This window comes from Manacus vitellinus, unplaced genomic scaffold (genome assembly GCF_001715985.3).
Source record: "Manacus vitellinus isolate BGI_N305 unplaced genomic scaffold, ASM171598v3 scaffold_20_pilon, whole genome shotgun sequence".
NCBI classification, from domain to species: Eukaryota; Metazoa; Chordata; class Aves; order Passeriformes; family Pipridae; genus Manacus; species Manacus vitellinus.
This window is the reverse complement of record NW_021939471.1, coordinates 325,945-347,982: the sequence shown is the minus strand read 5'-3', so window position 1 is coordinate 347,982 and position 22,038 is coordinate 325,945. Positions and strand designations below refer to the sequence as shown.

General features: G+C 40.0%; 1 long non-coding RNA gene across 1 annotated transcript; it reads right to left on the bottom strand.

The window, feature by feature from the left end:
• Positions 1–4,128: 4,128 nt before the first annotated feature.
• Positions 4,129–12,494, bottom strand: LOC115307433. The gene is made up of 3 exons (XR_003915758.1): positions 12,351–12,494; positions 9,970–10,059; positions 4,129–4,372 (listed from the first exon to the last, which is right to left on the bottom strand). It is a non-coding gene; the product is annotated as an uncharacterized LOC115307433 (long non-coding RNA).
• Positions 12,495–22,038: the final 9,544 nt, after the last annotated feature.

Here is a 22,038-nt window from a genome sequence, read left to right as displayed (position 1 = left end):
TTATCATCAGTTTGAATATCAGCTTCCCTGTGAAAAATAAAGTCATGTAAATTATTCGCTTCGTAGTTCATTCAGGATGGATGCTCGAGACCTGAAGGTTTTCACAAAATGTAATTATAAACTGAAAAGGATTTTTTATTCTGATAAAAATTGTACCTTGTCAGCTCTAGTGATCTTCTGGGGCAAATAGTGTAACTAAGTTTACATATTTAAGAACTTTTTGCATGTATATCTCACACCTAAAATGGACGAGCAAAACTCAACTCAACTAAAAAAATCCAACAGCAATGGAGTCCATAAGAACTGGAGAAAGAGAGATGTAAACCCCAAAATTATCCAAATTTCTCTTACGAAGGTGTTAACTTATTTTAAATTACCACAGTTCTCGTGTTTTCCATGTCATAGATAACAGATTTCATAACTGGTATAAGCACTATTTAGTGAGCATGTTTGGAAGGACACGTTCAAAAACAAAGTAATTATACACCTCATCCTGCTGACATCCTGAAGGGCTCTGTCCTCCTAACGAGCATTTTAGTTTTTATCCCTCCATAAAATCCCTTCTCACTCAGGCACTCCTTTCACCCCAGCACCTTCCCCCCCATCCGTGCCACACACAGGCTACCAAAGTCACAGGAAAAAAAGGTAACTTGTTCAAAGTTAGGCAGCACATCACTTCCAGAAAACTATTCTCCAATTCTGTAATTAAGTAAGGACAGGACAGGCAAGATGCTCTTATGCTGTAGGCATTGCCTTAGGAAAAAAATGACTAAGAAAATTTTATAGTAGTATAGTTAACAGGAATAAAGGCATAGAAGAAAATACAGAATATCAGAAGAAACTTTTTCTGTGGATGGATATGACAGTTGACCACTCTGATATTAGCATCCTGTTTGCAGTTCAGGTGTTTGTCCTACCAGAAAGGTCCATAAGAGAATTACAGCAACCTTTCTAGAACTGGAAAATCAACCTTACAGAATAAGCATACTAATGGAGATCCAGTGAACTGACATATCAAAAATATGCTCAGCAGGAGCTTGATCATAGTCTGTAAGGAGGAAAGAAGTAAAGCACATTTAATTTATCAGATAAATGCAAAATAAGATCTAAGAAGTGACTTTTAAAATGTTAAAAAATCAAAATAAAACAAAAATTAGTAATAAGAATTAGCTATTAGTATTGTTTTTCATTTTATGACACACATTCAGGTCCTTGGAGACTTTCAAACAGGGCTTGGTATCTCCTAGAGCTGATAAAACTCTGGCAGAAATGGATTTGCTGCTAAGTGCTACTGAGCTCACTCAGAACAGGTGGCAAGCCAGAATTATCACATTATTCACTTTTGACCTTACTTTATGCATAGACAGTGAATCCCAAATAAACAGCAAGATGCAGTCTGTCCAACAGGTGAACCACAAGGAGCCTGAAGGAACACCACACACATGTGAAAGGACAAGGTCACACCTTAAAGAACAGCATTAAGAGGGTGTTGCCTAAAGAAAACTCAGGGAGAAAAAACTCCAGGGCAATCTAATTTTGGAGGTAAGGTGAGGGAAGGTTTTAATGATGCCTCTCAGGCACTGAGGTTATAAGTTACACATGCTGCTGCTCTTGACCCAGTGTTAACATTTTGTAATGATGTCCATCCAATCCCTGAATCATCCACCCCTGGCCTTTGCCCTGTTCCACCCCCTGACCTGGGAATTGGGTCTGGGGTTGTATCAGGACCCTCTCTTCATCATCTTCCTCTTCTTTGGAGCACACAGTGCACACAGTCCTCGGTTATATCTTGCAGTTCAGGGTAGGGAGCAGATGTTCTTAAACAGTAGAAGACTTACCTTGAAAAGAAGACTAAATATGCTAAATGGAATTTAAGGGGGAATTGATATGGGGAACATGGAATGGGGTAAGAGGGTTGGGGTTCTGTGTAGCTACTGTGCTAAAGGGTGAGGGAATAAATGCAGCTGCTTCTAAAATCTGCATTTGCTATATAACTACTTCTAAAACTTATAGAAATTAGAAAAATTGAAAAATCAAAAAACCCTCAGGCAACAAGGGAACAGGGTAAGTGTTGGCCATTCCCATGCTTCTGTCTTCCTGAGGTGGCAAAGACCAGGTGCCCATTTCCAGGGAGGATAACCACACGGTGAGGGGAATCACAGAATCATAGAATCACAGAATCTGCAGGGTTGGAAGGGACCTCTGAGATCATCAAGTCCAACCCTTGATCCACTACAGCTGTGGTCACTCGACCATGGCACTAAGTGCCACATCCAGTCTCATCTTAAAAATCTTCAGGGATGGAGAATCCACCACTTCCCCGGGCAGCCCATTCCAATGGCTGACCACCCTCTCTGGAAAGAAATTCTTTCTAATATCCAACCTAAACCTCCCCTGGCACAGCTTCAGACCGAGCCCTCTTGTCTTGCTGATCGTTGCCTGGGAAAAGAGACCAACCCCCACCTGGCTCCCCCCTCCTGTCAGGGAGTTGTAGAGAGTGAGGAGGTCTCCCCTGAGCCTCCTCTTCTCCAGGCTGAACAGCCCCAGCTCCCTCAGCCTCTCCTCATAGGACCTGTGCTTGAGTCCCTTCCCCAGCCCCATTGCCCTCCTCTGGACCTGCTCCAGCACCTCATTGTCCTTCCTGAACTGAGGGGCCCAGAACTGGACCCAGCACTCCAGGGGTGGCCTCACCAGCGCTGAGTCCAGGGGAAGAATCACTTCCTTGGACCTGTTGGCCACACTGTTCCTGATCCAGGCCAGGATCCATTGGTCTTCTTGGCCACCTGGGCACACTGCTGGCTCATGTTCAGCTTCCTATCAATCCGAACTCCCAGGTCCCTCTCTGTCTGGCTGCTCTCCAGCCACTCTGTCCCCAGCCTGTAGCGCTGCAGGGGGTTGTTGTGGCCAAAGTGCAGGACCCGACACTTGGCCTTGTTGAACCTCATCCCGTTGGAATCAACCCAACTCTCCAACCTATCCATGTCCCTCTGCAGAGCCCTCCTGCCCTCCAGCTGTTCAACACTAACCCCCAGCTTAGTGTCATCTGCAAATTTGCTGAAGGAGGGATGTAAACAAGACCTTCCCCCCAAAGCCACGAGGTGACGGCAGAAGGAGCAGCCGGTTCCTCGTGCACGAGCGAGGCACCAGAGAGAACCTCTCCGTTCTTTTTTCCTGCTGCAGTCAAGTGAGGCAGAAGCCCATTCTGAGCCAGCTGCCTGTGGCCTCGTGTGACCCTGGGAGGAGAGGACACGGAGAAGGAGCCTTGCTAGACAGGACTTGCCAGTGGGTGCAGTCAGGGAGAGATTCCGTGTCGGATGCAGCCCCTTGGGAGCCTGCCAGCTCTGCAGCCTGAGCACTGCCCCAGACACGGAGAGTGCTCAGGGATCAGAGTGCTGGGAAATGAGATGGATGCAGCAAGCCATGCTATAGTTCTCTGCATCCAATTTGTTTTGAGTTCTCTGTGTCCAATTTCATTTACATGGAACAAATATTCTTCTAAGAATGCTGCTGAATTCTTTCTAGCTGAGACAAACTATTTATATGAATTGCATTGTTCTGGAATGATCCATCTGAAATTTCTTATATTCCCTTTTATTATATATGGCATTTACATACTATACAATTTCTGATTAGTAACATGAAAATAAAATTTAAGATTGATTCCTATTTTAAATCTTTATTGCCATTTGCCATTTTGGCATCATCATCCTACAAAACTGATACACATGTTCTCAGGCTGGAAGCATTTTTGTTTATGTGGCATGAATTGTTGTTTTGAATCATAAAATCCTATGAGGAAACCTCAATTTCTTCTCTAATGGTTTCCACTTGAAAAACCAGGTCATTTCCAATATATAAACATTCCTTCTGACTTTGGTATTGTCTTCTAGGATGAAATAATACCTGTGTGTTTGGTAAGATAATCGATTCAATTTCAAATAATCGACAGAGCATCATATTCCCCCAACACTGGATTACTCAAGACCAAACTGAAATCTCCACTTGAATTATCTTTGCATTTGAATTTAAATTTATCTCCTTAGGAAGACGCAGTAACAAAGACTGGAAAAACAGCATTGCATCTAATTTTTACTTTGTTAAAAATCAATACACATTAGTTTGTATCTGGGATCTTAAGACCATTCTTTATCTGCCTCATCACACTACTTCTACAAATCTAGGGACTTCTGATTGCTCTCCTTTTGCATAAATTATAACTCTTGTCCTGAAAAAAAGAAAACAAGAGCAGATGTAACAGCATTAGAGTGCCTGCTGATTTGGTACAATTTGGGTTTGCTCTACAGCTCCTCCACATGCAGCAAGTGTAACCATTGGAGTCATTTCCTCTTCTGGAAGTCTCACAGATTTCAACCTAAAAGGAGCAAAAAGTTCTTTTTTACCTGTACTCTGCAACATGTCACATCACTACACAGATTTAACTTGCTCTGACTACTCTTGATCACATCTGTCTGTCTTCACTGGGGTGGAAAATGTGACTCTGGAGAAAACACATGGGTAAAACTGGAATGGAATCTCACATATTATAGGTAACTGTTTCTGAGTTTAATTATGGTAGGTTGAGAGTTTTAACTTCTGGACACTGGAAAATGATGTTATTTCCTTGATCAGAAAGAGGAAGACAAGTTTTTATAAAAGCATATTCTTTAATTTAGCTTAACTATAGAGACATGCAAATATTCTCTGTTTCACCTCTCTGATAAAAGAGGATAGAGGGCTTCTTTTTTGAAGCTTGTTTATTTAGTGGCATCTCTTGTTTTCCATGGCAGATGTTTCCCTGTTTATTTTTCATGGAAGCACTTATTTTCTGCAGCTTGTTCTGTTTTGAGTGAAAGACTGAAGTGGAATTGTCTGTGACTAGCAGACAGCAGCAGTAGGAAGACCTCTGCTTTCTCATTATCCATTTGTTAATCAAACCTATTCATTACATTTGCAGCCTAGGAGAGGGGAGAGTGGAACTGAAGAAAATATGGATTAGGAGATGAAACAAAACCTTGTGCAATCTGGTCTCAGTTCTTAAAGGATCAACATCCCTTAAATCTGACAATTGGAATGATAAAATTCCTGCAGAGATTATTTCTTCGGTTTATCCTACCAAATCAATCATTAAAATGCATTGTTATCTTGGCCAACCTTTGCTACCTGAAAAAAATGCAACTTGTTAAATAAGGCATACAGAGTAAGGAATAGCTGGGTTAAATAATAAAAAAAAAAGGTTTGTATTAGAAGTATTCTAACTACACTGGCAGAGTGTATAAATCATTAGCAAGAGGCTTCAGGGCTAGCAATTTGTCTATGTATGTCCTTAAATAACAGCAGAGAATGAACACTGGGACAAAAAACACACAACCAATGCTTTCCACCTAATACAGCTCAGGAGAGTGATCTCAACCTTCTTACAGTAAACCTTTTAATGGAGCAAAGCAATGGGCTCTTCCTGTGCTAAGAACAGCAGGCACGGTGAGTAAGGAAAAGCAAATGCAACAAATCAGTGAGATGTTGAAATAACCTTTCCAACAAGGAAAGAATGTGACATAGAAAAAGCCAATCTGAGTGAAAGTATCTGTTGCATTTTCAGTCTTGGTAGCGGGTGGTTCGAGCTGAAAGGATGAAACCATCCTCAGCTCCAGAGTCCCTCTGGTTGGCAGCAAGCACGAAAGAGCACAAGAGCTGCTCAGCCCAGACAAAGCCAAGCCACATGTCCCACCTGAAGGCCAGCACAAGGCTCACAGCTTCCCTGGATTTAAGCTGGCAGAGCCAGCACTTGAATGATAACTGTCCCAGCTCAGATGAGAAGCACTAGAGCTTAATTCATGTAGAGCTGTGCCCAAACCCTGCCTGTTGGCTGCCCGAGGACAAAGCTGTCGTTTGTTCTCCTGCACTTCATTGGCTTGTCTGGAATCACCACATGGGTCATGGTGTTCTCACTGAAAATTCATCCTAAGTCTCTTGGAGTGTTGGCTTCCAAAGTATGATATCTGCAGAAAGAAATTTGAGTGGTCTCTGCAGAAGGCCATGGGCTGCAGAAGCTGGGAAAACCCCTCTGCAGTGACCTCATCTCTGTGGACTCTTCCTGCCTTCTTCAGCAGGATGTGTAGAGACTCCTTACATGATGTTATCACGTGCCCTACCCGAGCCAGAGACCCACATCCTGATCTCATCAGACCTCTGCATAAAACCCTTTGTGTTCCCCTCTTTGCATGTGCATTCTCTGGATCCCTTGAATCCTGCAGATGGGAATACCTCACCCCCCCCTGTAAAATCCCCAAAGGTAAAAATAGATTTTTCCCATGAGGTAATTCCTAAGACCCCAAGATTGTCAGCCTGGGTTGACATCCTTGTGAAACCCTCTAATTGTAATAGAATGAATATGTAACCCCCCTGTTAAATATGCAAACCCTAAATCCTTTAAATATGAAGTTGTAAATCCAATAAACTATTCCAATTTCTTGTCTCCAAACTGGGATTGTGTTAGTTTATTGACCTTTGCACTGGAGACCTCTGAAAAACTCTCCTAATGCAAACCTGCTAAACATTTAGGGAAAGAGATGTGCTTGTCACAGGACAATTATACTCAGAGCACTTAGACAACTTCTTCAAGCACTCATTTGGGTTGAGGTGGAAGCTACTAAACCCTGTTATCACAGGAAGGCTTGGAGGGCATGGCAGCTTTGTTTTTACTGCAGGACTGGGCTCCCCTGCACTCTACTGCCTTACTTTCTTTTTGTCCATATAGAGCACACCTTACATATCAATATATATATATATTTTTAATATAAAAGATACAGGAATAAGTACCTCCATTAGGGCATCATCTGGCATTGCCTGGGTAGCACATCCCTTGAGTGAAAGCAGAACATCCACATTAATGCTGTATTTCATTGTTTTTAGAACTATTGGAATCCACATCCTCCATGGACTGTTGCAGAGAAAGATACCATGAAGTCCAAAACAAAGTACTACTCACAGTACAAAGAGTTATTTTGCTTGTGTTCAGCACTTCTTGTGTTTATGTGGACGGTTGGATCATATTAGTTACTCAATAAGATAAAGCTGAATTGGAATTTATTGGATCCAGAGGGATTTCTGGTTTCCTTAAAGCGTCAAATACATTCACTCTTTAAAACTGAAGAAAGAGGAGAATGACATTCGTGATCCTATTGGGATCTGCCTTGCTCAACACAAACCAGCATTTTTCTGATGGTTATCTACCTCTTTAGCTTGAATTAGTTTGGTCTCTGCAGTGGTGTTTCATGCTCACTTGTCACTCTGAGGAGTCCAAGCGATGTTTTAAGGCTGGAGAGGAGGCAGGTGCAGTTCTTGGGTTTGGGACACAATTTAGCACACTAAAATGACTGTCAAACCTGTGACTGTCACTGATTGTTTCCAACAAATGCATGCTGTTTTTCTTACTCAGTGAACTACTGTGATTAATTACAAAAGGACTAATAAAACTGGTATCATGACTGAATGCCTTTCAAAATAGCATGTGATTGGTCAGTCACACGTTGTTTCAATAAATGCAGAAAATTAGCTAATGAACTCCATAGCATTTGTTGCATAGCATTTGATCCATTAGATTATTTTAATGCTATTTTAAAAGACCTATGACATTTAAATAAATTAATCTACAAATTGTGGTACGTACATGTAGGTTGCACCAGTTTTTTGTTCATGGCTTATAGGAGATAGTATTGGAAAAAAAATAGGATAATAGAGTACAATTTTAAGAAGTGTGTTCCTGGAATGTGATCCTGTTCCTTTTTTTTCCCTATTCCACCTCAACCAGTTGACTCTATTCAATCTGATCTTTTAATGAAAATCCTGGCAATATACAGCAAGGACTTATGTCTTGCAAAACTTGGACATATAATTTTCTGTTACTCTCTGACACATAAATGCAAGCTGTATGTGTATGTCCAGATTTCTGACATTGCTATATCTTACATTTTTCTTCTCCTTTTAAGGACATTTCAGCTAAAACCTGCTGTGTTACACAAGTATTTAGTGTCACCTTGTAAATATGAGACCACAAAATAGGTGATAAAATAAAAAACTAAGATGGAACAATACTTTTGTAATCTAAAGATCATATATATTTTTCTGAAATAAAGCAAATTTCATGTAATTAGATTTTCTTTCTGATGAAACTGCAGTATGAGGACATTTATGATTTCTGAAGGTTGAAAATAAAGATGGACATAGAGGGAGATGCTTTCCAGGCTCACACCCTTGTTATTCTTCTGCTTTGCACATCTAAAGACTGTACTTAATTTCATCTGAATCTTCTTTCTTCTGCTCTCAGAAATGGAGATGGTGCTGCCAGCTTTCTGATAAAAGAGCTGATAGAAACTAGCTCTCACTTTTTTTATCAATAAATTAATATTAAAGATCCATTATCCAGTCCTTTTGCTGCAGCTGCCTACAAATGGCAAAATATGTTCTGTATGTAATTTCATTACAGTCAGTGACAAAAGAAAAATACTTCCTCCTTGTTTGTCTGATTTTTGGGGTCATGTGGTGGCCACACTGTGGATTTTTGGCGTGCAAATATGTGGTGCCAACACAGAGTGGCATGTGAATGCTAATATGCACTCACAACTTTTACAAACAGATTTAGTTGCCTGATAATATTGTGAACTAGGTATGGAATTTCCTCGTTATCATGAGCAGTTGTTTGAGTCTGTAAATGTGTTTTGGAAAGATGCTGAAGGAACTATTATTCAACTATAGGAAACAAACCTCTAGTTCTACAGTGCCAGTAGGTAATTAATGCTATTTTTTTTGTGCACAGCTGTTCAGTACCTGCCCTTGTTTCTATATGGCCACCTGCTGTATGTAATATACCCATGCAACCCACATGAATGTATTCCCTTTTCATACTAGCAGCTCGTTCTGTATATCTGTAACAATGGGAAAATGGTTTGGTTTTGTTTTTTTTAAGTTTCTCTGCATGCACAAGGGCTAACAGTAATAGGTGAACAGATTTCTTCTGTTAATTTTGGACTTGCTTGCACTCAACACTATATAAGACAAGTTTAGAGAGTGTTTTTATGCTGCATAAAATATTTTCTCTTTTAAAAGACAGAGGAATGCTAAGCAATTAAGGCGCATTACTGTAGTATTTTAAATATTGTAACACAGACCTGAAGTAATTGAATAGTTCTGAAACCAGTTGTGCATTCCCCACATTTCCTTTTCTATTTTTACTTTGTCAGCCTGTTGCTTTGTCCCCTGGGAAAGCCTGTTTTATTGTATTAATCAGGGAATTCTTGCCTTAGTCAAACAGAGACGTGTAGAATGACTCATATTTCTTCTTTTTGTGGGGAGGAAAGCAAGCAAGCAGACACAAGTGTGAAGTATGTTTTCATTTCTTCTGACCCCCTTTTTGCTAGTTAATAGATTTTGTTTGTATGTATGTATATAAGGCAAGAGATAAGAGAATGAAAGTCCTGAACCTTGCAGCTCTTGACTGCAGAGAGTTGGTGGAAAACATACTAAGGAAAAAAACTTGGAGTTTCTTTATAACTCAAGTCCTTTATAAGATATTTTTAGAATGGGGGAATAAATGAAAACCTAGGGAAAAAATAAGACACATTTGATAATAAAATATAAATATTTAAATTTATGACCTTTCAATGCAGTTTTCAGTAACTCTATACTAGGAATGACAAAATCTGTATCACATCATTCAAGGAGTACCCAGAGTTAGTAATTAGTTCATGAAAGAAAAAAATACTCTTTACTTTTAAAGAGTACTGGGAAATGCATTTCAGCAATGGACCACTTCACTGGATTAAACTAATTTACAATGTACACCTTAAAGGATTTTTTTTCTTAATTCAGAAGGGGAAGTGATTTATGAAGTATTTATAGGTTTTTATGGGATTAAGTCAGGTAGTTCTCTCTTACAGGTTCATGCAAGGTTTCCCTGTGGATATGGAATTTTACCTGATTGTGCTTTAATGGAGGCAGCCTGGTTAATGTGCAGAGAGACGTTTTCAGTAAAACCGAGACATCAGGGGAGAAGTTCTGGATGTCCTGACAAGAAAAGTATTTTATATACCATATATACTGCATTTCAAATTGTGACTTCTTAGCTTGGCAATTATTTTTCATAGTTTTTTAACTGTGTATTTCTTTTCTGAATTAGTGTGAAAAGCTTGCTTTACCCTTATCCATCCATTTCTCTTTAATCTTTCACTTTTTTATTCTACTATTTCTTAAAATGTAGAGGTCAGGATGCCCTCCCAAGTTTTTTCTTGGTCACTGACCTACTTCTATATACTTCTGAGTCACCCTGCTCAAAAGCATATACCCTGAGCTCTCACTTATCTGAATTATGCCCTATTATTAGAATATATGTCTCAATTATCAGAATATATGTCCAATACCCCTACAACAAACTCTGTACCTGACTTCTCAGACAGGTTGGGCCCACATGAATGTGGGTTCACACCTCTGCCAGTCAAAGCTGACACCTCTGAGGTTTTTCAGGCTTAACCAGTTGTGTCTCTCAGGAGTAATTTGCTTGCTGAAAGCCAGCCAGGCTGCAAAGTTTTTTCCCTGTTTGTGTGACTAAAACTTCCCTGTGAGTTGGAAGCTCCTGTGCTATATATAGCCTGTGAAGGTATTTAAACCATGTGCATGGTCTTGCATAAAAAAAATACCCAACCAACCAAACTAACCCAAAAAAACGCTCAGATCATATCTCTCTTGTTGCCATTTATATCCTCTTGGATGATTTTGTTAGATTGTGCCTGGCTACGTTCACTCTACTGAGAGCTGTGTCATAAGCCTTTATGGGAAGTCACAAAGATACACAGGGCAAAAATTCGTGTCCTTTAGCATTTATATTCTAATCATATTTTTCTAATTCAAAATATAGATGTATCTCAACAAATGAGGCAGAGTTAAGTGTTTCTTTGCTAAATCCCTGCTTCTGTGAAGCTTGCCAAACAATCAAGTATATGAGAACTGTCACATTACCACAAATTAAATTTTTCTTTTCCTTTGTGGACAGCTAATGCACCATCAGGAGCTCAGCTCAGCATAAGCCAGAGGTGCTTGTCCTGGTCAGAAAGATCTCCAGAGCTTGGAAGCACATGCAGGCATGGTAAGGCAACAGGGGAAGCTTCTGCCATGAACAGTTCTGAGTGACCAAGATCTCACAAAATTGTGAGATAAATAAAACTGCCATTAAAAGGTAAAAATGAAGGCTAGCTTTAATTCAGATGACTGAACAGAAAGAGAAGATGTAAGCCAAGTGGCCTGAGTTCTGTTTAGGTATCATAGTTGCTTCAAGCAGTTGAACTACGTGATTAAAACAAATTCACAGGATAATTTTTGTTATTGATATAATTCCTCTCTGAGTTTAATCTCTGATCTCTAAGATCTCTGTTCATTTTGGGAGGAAATTACAGACTGGAGAATCCAAATATCTACTGCTAAAAAGACTTGTGAAACAATTTTCTGCTGTGGTGACAGAGCAAAGGACAGAGCGAGTGTTCCCCTAACTGTGAAAAGGTAGCTGGGGACAAAGAGATCTCATAATCTGATGGTCGTATGCTGAAATGGTTTATTCTTTAAGGAGTCTAGAGTTTGCAGGATTAACACTAGTATAGAACTGTCAGCAAAAAACTTCCCTGACACTATAACTAATGAACGTGGTTGTTTCATTTTATAAGTAAAACATTGTATTTTAATTAAAATAGTCTGGAGAAACGAAAATTGCAATAAAACGCTGTTTAGAGAGGAGGCTGTGAGACTGATCAAACCAACTGCACATAAAAATGTAACATTTTGGCCCTTCAAACTCTCAGGAAATAGGCAGATATGTTCTGGGCTGATTACAGCGTTACAGTTTACAGTGTGATGCTGATAAAGCTATCACAGATTTACACCAGGGAGTGGAATGAAGCAATTTTGCTCATCTAATTAGGCGAGTGAACAGCAAGAAATACTTGGGAAAATGTCTGTTAGCAGTTGGGTCATGGATGCTCACACAGAATGTGATCATATTCCTGGGACAAGGGGTTCACCAACAGAAGCTGCCCCATGTTTTACCTCCAGCACTGCCAAGGGGGGGCTGTGTGAGAGGCACAGGCCGTAGGCAGCACATTTCTGTCCCAAATAGGAACAATCAGCAACTGGTACAACAGCCACTACATATTATATCTAATCAGTGCTCTGCAGATGGACAGAGCAGATTCCCATCCTGAGCACCTCTCTGCCATCTTTCCATAGCTCCTGCCTGTGTATCCAGTGGATAACTTCACCATTGCTCCCAGGAGCCTGACACAGAACGACTTGATGGATGTTCTCACACCTACCTTTTTTTGCTGATTTAAATCAAAAAATCCAGGGCAGGGAAGCTGCCTTCCAGCTGATCATCTGGGTTTAGGGAAAGCAGGAAACTCCAAATTCAGGACCTGTTCAGTTATGTGAGGCAACAGCGTGTGCTGATCCACAGTCGTCTTCTTGGCTGATAGAAACACAACTGCTCTGAAAAATTCAAGGATCATGCAAATTTTAGCTGTCCTGTGCATGTCTGAGCAAAATATTACCCAAATGAATAATGGATTACCTTTTCAGCCAGCAGCCTTGTCATGCAAGCTGTTGGAGACCTCAGTATGAAACACTGCTTTACCAAGGAGGGTCTTGAACCAGATTTGTAACAGTCTGATGTTGTCAAGTGTTGCTGGCAGCAACTCGGTGTGCAGTGGCCATTATGGAAAAGCAGGATACAGAACAAACTTGGGATCAATGCAGTGATCAGTCCATCCCATGGACCTCAGAGGTGGCAGAGAAGATACATGAGGCTAAATGGGCCACCAGTTCAAGCAGAAAAACATGCACAACTTTCATAGGTGAGAGCATGACATCTCACTGCTAAACAGGGGACCTGCAGACATGAGAAACTTAAATGTGACTCAGCCTGGCAGTCCCACTGCTGCAGCCCAGAACATTCAAGTGCCCCATTGAGTGACCAGGTGAATAAACCCAGACCATGTCTCTGGGGGCCAGGAGCAGATGCCTGGCACTGGAACACTGACAGCTCTGCAAGTCCAGGCTCCATCTCTCATGCTGGCCAAAGACAGTGTCTGTGTGCAGCTTGCAACGGGTGTCTTTAAGGCAGTTACACTTTTCGGGCTTATTTTTGTAGCTTGAAAATACAAAATCGCTGTCCCACACAGCAGTTAGAAGTAGCAACAAGCCAAATTTCCTACAAACATGCCAACTATTGTTCTTTTCTTGTACTACTGTTCATTAGGGTTGGTACAGATTGTCTGGGGAAGCAGATGATTCCATCACACTTCATTTGTCATATACTCAGCAACCTGCTCATTGATGCAGTCTGTCAATGCCTTGTTCACCAACTACTGGAGAGGAAACTCCCACAGGTAAGCTTGTAATTCTCCTTATAAAAAATCCCCTTCTCTCCTTAAAGCTTTGGACAAGATGTAAGCCATAGAAGATTTCCACAGCCGTTGCAGGCCACAGTTAGGTTCACAGACCCATCTTTCATGGTATCTCTTTCTGTTATTTTCAGATTTTGCTGTTGCATGTCACCCATCTGTGACAGGATTCAGTCTGAAATGATGGAAGAAACAACGACCTGTTGTCTCACCTTAGTGTTTGAGGAGGTCCTACAAGTGCCCTCAATGAACCAGATGTCATTTGCTGTGTGTAAGGCCTCTGAATGGAACCCTGTGTGTGGGGAGTGCATTTGCATGCATCAGTGTTTTGCAGTGCGACTTAATCACGAGTAATGCACAGGATTAAAGAAATGTTATTTTTTAAAACCAAAACCGAACAAATCCAGGTGTCCTGCTCTACCATAGAGTGATGGCTGGATTATCCATTTTGTGTCTTTATAACCCGTCATTGACATTTCTTGGTGCTTTTAACAAAACTATGAACAGGATGAACATGTGAATTTTGTCATGAATGGAACATGACCATGTAGATTTTTTTCATCCCTACTGAAATCCCCGACACATAAGTGGAATTAACTACAGAGGATTCAGACTTAGAAGTTTTAGTTTGTAGTCAAGACCTCTCTCAGCTCTAGGACAAGATTTCAACAAAAGAAGTATTTAATTGGCTCTTACTGCAGTAAACTACTTAAATTTTATAAACAATAACAATAATTCCAGATGGCAGGGGATTTTTTCATTTTTTTTTTAAATTTTGTTTTTCATGAGTTAAAGAATAAAGCTGAAATATCCAGTTTGTTACTAAAATACAGTTTCAAAAGAGTATTTTTATATCCATGAAATTCAGTGCATTCACTTACAATGTGAATTAAGTAAAGCATAAAAATGAGCATTCATGGAAAAGAAAAAGATGGGATTCACTGCCTCAGGATGTTTTGAAAAAGGGATACACAGATCCCGAGTTATCAATATGAGTGTTTTCTAGAAGGCTGTCTGGGGTGAATTGTGTCCCTTAAAGTAATTTTAGTGGAAGTTGCAATATATGCAGGGTTCTGGTGCTGAAGAGGATATTCTGCTTATCAGATGTTGCACTTGGTACCAGCAATCCAAGCTGGCACAAAGTACTTCATCTTTCCCATTGCTAGGTCTGGCCTCCTACGCATTCAGGAAAATTATGAGGTTTATTGTTTCAAATTCTTGCCCATTTTCCATAGGAACTGACCCTCTTCCATGAAGCTGGAGTGTTTAGGGAGGAACTCCATCAAAAGAAACTTGGAAGTTTATGCATATCTACTCATAACAAGCTTTAGTGGCCAGAAAAGTGTTTTATATTTACTCCATTTGCCAGTTTTCTTGCTGTGGTTGACAGAAGTAATTGCTGTTGTGAACGTATTCAACCTCTCACAAAATCATTTCCTTTTATCAATCTTTATGCTTTTATCAAACTTTGAAGAAAAGAGTTTCCTGACCAACAATACTTATAGCTATAAATCCTCATGTATCTTAAACAAAATTAATTAAAGGCTCTAAGACAGTTTAATTAAAGCTTAAGAACATGGAATCACTATATTTAGCACAAGGATCAAAGTTCCAAAATCCAAAGTTCCTTTTTGGTCACAAAATTATGATTTACAAAAGAGAAACAGACTTTTTAAAATCATTTACTCACATGAGTAGCATGCATGTAAGTCAATGGCCCTTTGGTTTATTCTAGTCTTCAATGGAAAACCCTTAAAACTTAAGAATGTGTTTCCAAACTGACCCCTAAACCAAAGCCAGTTGGTTACCTCAGTCCTCCAGAAGGTGCTGGTGTGAGTTGTGCCAGTAATAAAGGTTTAGACTAAGCAGAAGAAAAAACTCTAAGTGGCTACATTTCACAACATGGGATATGATCACTGAAGAGAATAAACACTAGCCTATTTTCCAAATAGGAACATATAAGTTTAAAAACCCTCCTATATCATTAATGAAGTAACTAAATTAAGCAGAAGAACTACTTTGGCTTATAAAATGAGAAAAACAAAACACAGGAAAGGAAATCAGTCTTCAAACAGCACAGAGCTGAAGAGTGAGACACCAAACCAGTCTGTCAGTAAAAGCACAAAGAGATTTTTCAGTGATGGCCTGCCACTGATAGGTGTGTCTGTCAAGGCCTGTACGCCGTGTCCATAAATGTGCAAGCATGCCTGTGTTCTCGAGATGGCCATGTCAGCTAAGGTTCAACAAAAGCATTCAAAACATATGTCTCATGGGTATTTTCCAGAAAGAAGTACAGTTGAGGGGAAAACCAAATAAATAATTCAATAAACAGTCCAAATGAAAGTCAACAAAGAAACGAAATGGAAGAGGCTCCTTGCACGTTCTTCATGGTTCTTTCCTTAAAAAAATTATCTACAGGGCCACAAATTATAAACAAGAAAATTCTCATCCTATTATCTGTCTATTTCTTTGTAAACAATAGACTAAATACCAATGAAATAACTGAATACATTTGTGCCCAGAATTTTTTGGATACATTAGAAACTGTCTACAGACAATGTCTATATCTGCACTTGATCCTATTTGGGTTTTCCATCTGCAAACACAGAAATACTGCAATAAGCAACCTGCAGTATAAATACTCAGATTATTTGAATATTACAAATTTGAAATATTTTCTTAATTTTTTTCCAAACTATTGCTGGTGACCGTCCCCTCAAAGTTGCCCGTTCCCCATTTGAAACACAGCCAAAAACAGAACCAGGTGGCACTTTTGTGAGGTGAAGGTAAGGGTGTTTTATTCCTGGTATTGAAGTATAAAAATTAAATAGCATACCAACAAATATGGCAAATTTTAAGTGCTTTACTCCTCATGCCTCCTCTCTGAGCCTGGGACAAATGCAAACCTTACTCCACCTGCTGAGACATGTACACCCTTGGATACCATGTGAAATAAGATTCATTTCCCATTTACACACTGGGGAGTAAGGCCCAGGCTGAGTGTTTACTGAATGTTCTATTTCACTGGGCTCCATGACTTTCTTTACTGAGTATTTCTTGGCTGGCACCTCTCATTCCTTCCCAAATGGCGCAGATCAGAACCAGAATAACTCAAGTTGGGAGCTCCCCTGGAGGCCATATGATGTGTCAGGTGCCCAGGGCACAGCTAAAGTCTGAGTTAGGCCAGGCTGCTCAGGATCTTGTCTAATGCAGCACTAAATGCCTACAAGGATGGAGAGCCCACAAACTCCCTGGGTTACCTGCTACAGTGCTTAAGCACGTTAGCTGTGGATTTATATCCTGCAGGGTTTCCCTAGATGCACTTTGTGACTCTTCTGTCCCATCCTTCTGCTTTGTATCTCTTAGAATGAGTCTGGCTCTGTCCTCCCTGTAAAAATTGCCCTGAGAGGGAGTTGAAGGCAGCAATGAGATGCTCTCTGCCTTCTGCTCTCTGTGCTGAACACACCAGCTCCCTCAGCCCCTCTGTACATGGACACAGTCCAACCAAAATCATCTTGGTGGGCCTCTGCTGAGCCCCCACTGTTTAGCAGCATCCCTCTTGTCCTGGGATACCCCAAGTGGGACCCACTACTTATTGTGTGACTCCAAAAGTGCCACATGGAAAAGAATAATGACTTCCCTCAACTGGCTGTCTGTGTCTATATTCCAAATGTTGCCTGTTTATTTTAGAGTCCTTGATGATCTGGGAGTCAGTCTGGGCCACTGGTCAGCTTCTCTGTTCTCAGTTGTTTTTTTTTTTTGTGTGTCTTCCAGTATTTTTGGGGGGAGGGGGAAGCACCTCCCTATCTGCCTCCTGCCTTGGGGGTCCTGCAGACATTATTTTTTCCCTCCATCCTGACCTCTAGCCTGTCCTTTCTGGAGTCACTCCTGCACTACACTAATTTTTAGCTTTCATCTATCTGTCAGAGTCCCAGCCCCATCACATACTTTGCAGTCATGCTGTGTAGCCCAGAAATTATAAATAACTGAGGTGCTTGCTTTATGGCCACTCATCACGTCTTTGTGCTTAAGCATGGAAGAACTTAGTTCAAAATCCAGACATAATACAGGGGTTTCCAGTACAGAAAGAATGTTTGTAAACAGCTTCCACATAGTCCCCTTGCATTAGGAACAGGAAATGCTGTGGTATCTCAACTATTGCCACACAAAGGACTTCTAAGCTCTTACTTTTTAACACTCTTGGACAGTCACCAAGTTGCTATATTCATCCTGGCATCAAACCACAGAAATTCCCTTCGTCTGGTACATATGTTTTCTTGTCAGTGAGGAGGACCTTAGGAAAGAGTGACAGAAAATATGTATTGTGGTCGTCTGTGATGTTGTTTCAGAAAAGTCTTGCAATGGGAACAGATTGAATGTATTCATACATTGCTATGCATGAAATATGTCTCAGTTGTGTGGTAGCTGCAGAGAAACACGATCTCTGCTGTGCATCCTTGCTTGTATTGATGCTGAGATCTGACAAAAACCTTCCCTGCTTCACCAGCAAGTCATATCTCTTTGCTAGCTAACACATGCCTCTACTAAATGAAGAAGTACAGCTATGCAAGATAATTGTAGTTTTTTTGTTAATGCTAATGCAGCAAAAGCAATACCTATATACTCATCCCTGGCTTGTGGACAGAAAGGCCAGCCCAGTACCTGGTGAAGCTTCATTTTATTCTGTTTGGGATGAACGTGTTAATCATGGTTTTATGTATGTCTTGCACCAGGTTTTGCAAGTTTTTTGGTACAATGCTGGCACTGTAAAGTGCTGCTGATATTAAGCCACCAGAGTTTTGGTGTATTTAGAAACCAGGCATGCTTATTCATAACTATGCTGTTGGGGCAAACTCCAGTGCAGACAGTCATGCTGGCTTCCTCCACAAGATTTGCTCTATTAAAGCTACTTTTGTCTATCAACTCTGTCCAATACCTGTGCTCTAGTTTGAAAGCTGTGAATATCTGCCTCAAACTACCTGTTTTCCTGCTCTGTAGAAACACAGACGTTTACTTTTTTCTCGTAGCCTCCCATTCACAGACATAAGTGTGCCACGATTTGTGTCCGTACAAATCAGAGACACAGGTTTGGAGCAGAAGCTACTTATTCACATTCGGGTGCTCACGTTCTGCCTGGTGTTTTCTAAAAGCAGCTGGTGAGCAAGAGGACCCAGACAATTTAGTTCTCAGTAATGAAGCCCCGAGAGGCCACACGACTCACGCCCTTCGCGTTCCCGCGGATGATTTCCATCAGCAGCCGGCAGGGATCTGCCTCTAGGAAGGCTCCCAAACAGATGCTCCACACAGACTGTTCCTGCCTCTCTGTCACGTCTTTGCCTGCAAGGGAGCTCCAGGCTACACACGCCTGAGAGGGGAAAAAAGGGCAGGGGAGACAGAGCTAGAAATTCCCAAAGCCCCAGTAAACTACTTTAAATCAAGGGTTAGCAGATCTCACAGGCAAGGGGGAGGAAATCCCAGGTTGGCTTGGAGGGACTGTTTGGTCAGAATCAAACCTCTAGGGATATAAGGGTTGTCATGAGAAAACTGGAGAATAGTGAAAGATTTCTTCATTGCATTACTCAGAATCAGAATGCCTGTGCAGCAAATTCTACTGTCCTTAATGCCAGGTTTGGTTCTGGCTCAGTTGGAAACAATCTCCATTATAACATATTTGAGGTGTGATTATATGTAGGCATCAAAATGTTTTTCAAATATTTTTTGTTTGACCTTTGCTATAAAATGAAGCTATAAAATGTCCTCTAGAGCTGTGCCTCGAGATGCATGTTTATGACCACAGACTAGTGCAGGCTGCAGTTCCTCCTCGGACAGTTTATATTTCTGTTTTTTACAAGTTAGACTGCTTGTTTTCTTTATACTTTCAACATTGACAAAGGAAGCATTTAGTAACAGTTTTTTAACATGAAACATGATGCTTCAGTAATGGAACAAATATAATGCTGAAAATACATATAATGTGAATTACTTTGCATTTGTTCATTTAACATTACACTATAGTCTAAGCTTGCTAATTAAGTTTCAATAGCAATAACACTTTCAAAAAATATGATGCATGATTTAAACACCTATTGAAAGGAAACAAAAAGGCCAATATTACATTAGCTTTCATGCTCCCATCTACCAATGTTAATTTCCCTTTTATTTTAAGTAAGATTTGCAACCCAAATGGTGCAATAGCAAATATTTGCCAACACAAGTTTTTTACATTAAGCAAGACCATTTCACTCAGGGTTTTTTTTCCCCAATGAGTTTTACTAGATTATGCTTTTATGTTATAATTGACAGCTTTAGCTTTAACCATCGGAAAGAAGAACTGCTGCATCTAAATATAAGGCCAAAAAGTCAAGAGATGAAGTCTCACTGGTATCCAATGATTTAGGAACAGAATCATTCCCACCTTCCTGAAATTTCATCAATATTGAGTAAGACTACTTATAAGATTCATTGTCTATATGCTTGATTTTTTTTCCTAGCAAGTCAAGAACTGATTTAAGCCTGGATTATTTGAAGGCACTTACTTGCTGCGTTTGATTTTGACTGCAGTTTCCCTACCAGCCTCATAAAGTAAATTAGAAATCTCCTCATGCCTAATGAACTCAAGTAAGGCCAGCTTACAGTGAGTTGCTGTCTGCATGACACCACCGTCATAATTTGGTTTATTTGGCAATGGTGGTTTGGATGAGCTCCAAATGAACTTGCTCTTTTTATGTAAAGCAACTACTTTCTTCTAAGAGTCTAAGAGTTAAAGTTGAACGATCGGTCAGTATGGTCCAGACAATCTCTGTGCTGTCATGTGTGCTGTTAATTATCCTTCTTCCTTTATTTCCTATGTGATACATTCATTAGGCTGAAGCATGTATTGCTTAATGAGACATTTGACTTTTTATTATTGTTTCCCAACTGTTCAGGGAAATTTATATTTGTAAGTTTAAAGCACAGTCAGATTGACAGTGATAGGCAGTTTGGCATTAGGCACTTTTTTCCAAGATTTAGTCCAACACTGTCTTATTGAATGCAGCTGCAAAATTCAGATCTTACAGATGGTCACCACAATTCTCAGAGACTAAAAAGCCAAGTCATCGGTGCCAGCTTATGTAATGACCCTTTAAAGTACTGACATGTACAAGAAAATCCACGTGCCTTTACAGTGACTTTTTTTCATGAGTAGGCATGGTTGGAAAGGGAGACCTTAACTGTGTGATGCCCACTTAGAGTTTGGTGTAACCAGGGCTGAACGTGAGGGTTTACACTTTGATTGTGTGACTGGGAAGTAACAAAGCCAGGTTGTTAATGATAGCTTTCCCATGGTGGGGGGAAAGAAGGACTGCAGACAATCTTTGCTGGCTTAGTTTCTCTCCGGGGCTCATTGACTTTCTCAAGGCAAATAATGATAATTCTTTTGCATCTGAACCCACAAACTCTGCTTTTATTTTCTGTGGGCTGTTCTGCAGGGAGAGGAAAAAAAATAAAATCCAAATTAAGCTGCAGTCAGTAAACCAGGATTCTTTTTTCCCTTCCTCTTTCTGCATGCCTAGTTCTTATGGCTCATATTTCATGCAAGACCCAAACATAGCCTGTAATGGTTTGTAAAAACAACTAAGAGGGGAGGTTGTTCCAAGGTTTCTCATTTTCTTTCACTACAGTTGGAAATCCATCTTCCAGCCCTAGTGGTCCTGCTCTTTACTCTGCCACTGACATCTTTACATGTTGCTGGTTGCTGATTTTGAAGTCACAAAGGGACAGTTACAGACTGAAATAGAAAATAAGAATTGGAAAGGCATAAACTTAGGCAAAAAGGAGCAGTTCCTATTTTTATACAAAAATAGGGTCTGCTGAACATTCAAAAGGGACAGAACTTCCTCCTGACAAAGTATAATGATTTAATTTTCTCTGCTACTTCTTTGAGGCATCAGCACCTCCCTGAGAAGGAGGAGGAAACTGCACAGTATTTTGAAGTGCAGATGATCCAGCAGGCAGTTACACAGATGGCATAACCTCTCCTACAACCCCCTATAACACTTTCTCTTGATTTTTCACTAAGCAAATTGTATGTGCGTAGAATTTATTTCAACATGATTAAATTATATTCCTTTGTTTCCCTGGTTGCAGAGGTCTTGTTAAAAACCTCTAAGAACTGAATTTCTTGAAGTGTTTTGCATTAATTAATCATGTGTGATTTAAATATGATTATTAAATAATATTTGAACTATTATTAAAATTTCATATTATATTTTAATGACATTTTTAGTCTCTCAATAAAATGATAGAATTAAAAATTACATAGTCTCAGTTTAATTTGGTCTATTAATGGGAAAATATACAATTATATATATCTACCTCTATATTTTGAGATTAATGTTTTGATAGCAGGAAGCAGGGTAGAGAGATACTAAGTTCTAGATGCATAGCTAGACCCTGTTCAACTTTAGTTTAATAAAGTCAAACCACACCAATTTAAATCAGCTGCACTTCTGGCCTGTGGTTATGTTGTTTTTCGTTTGGACAGAGGGATGTGCAATACATCAATTAGTCATATAAAAGAAATGATACAAGGTTATCCAGCCAGAGAAATCATTATGCTGTT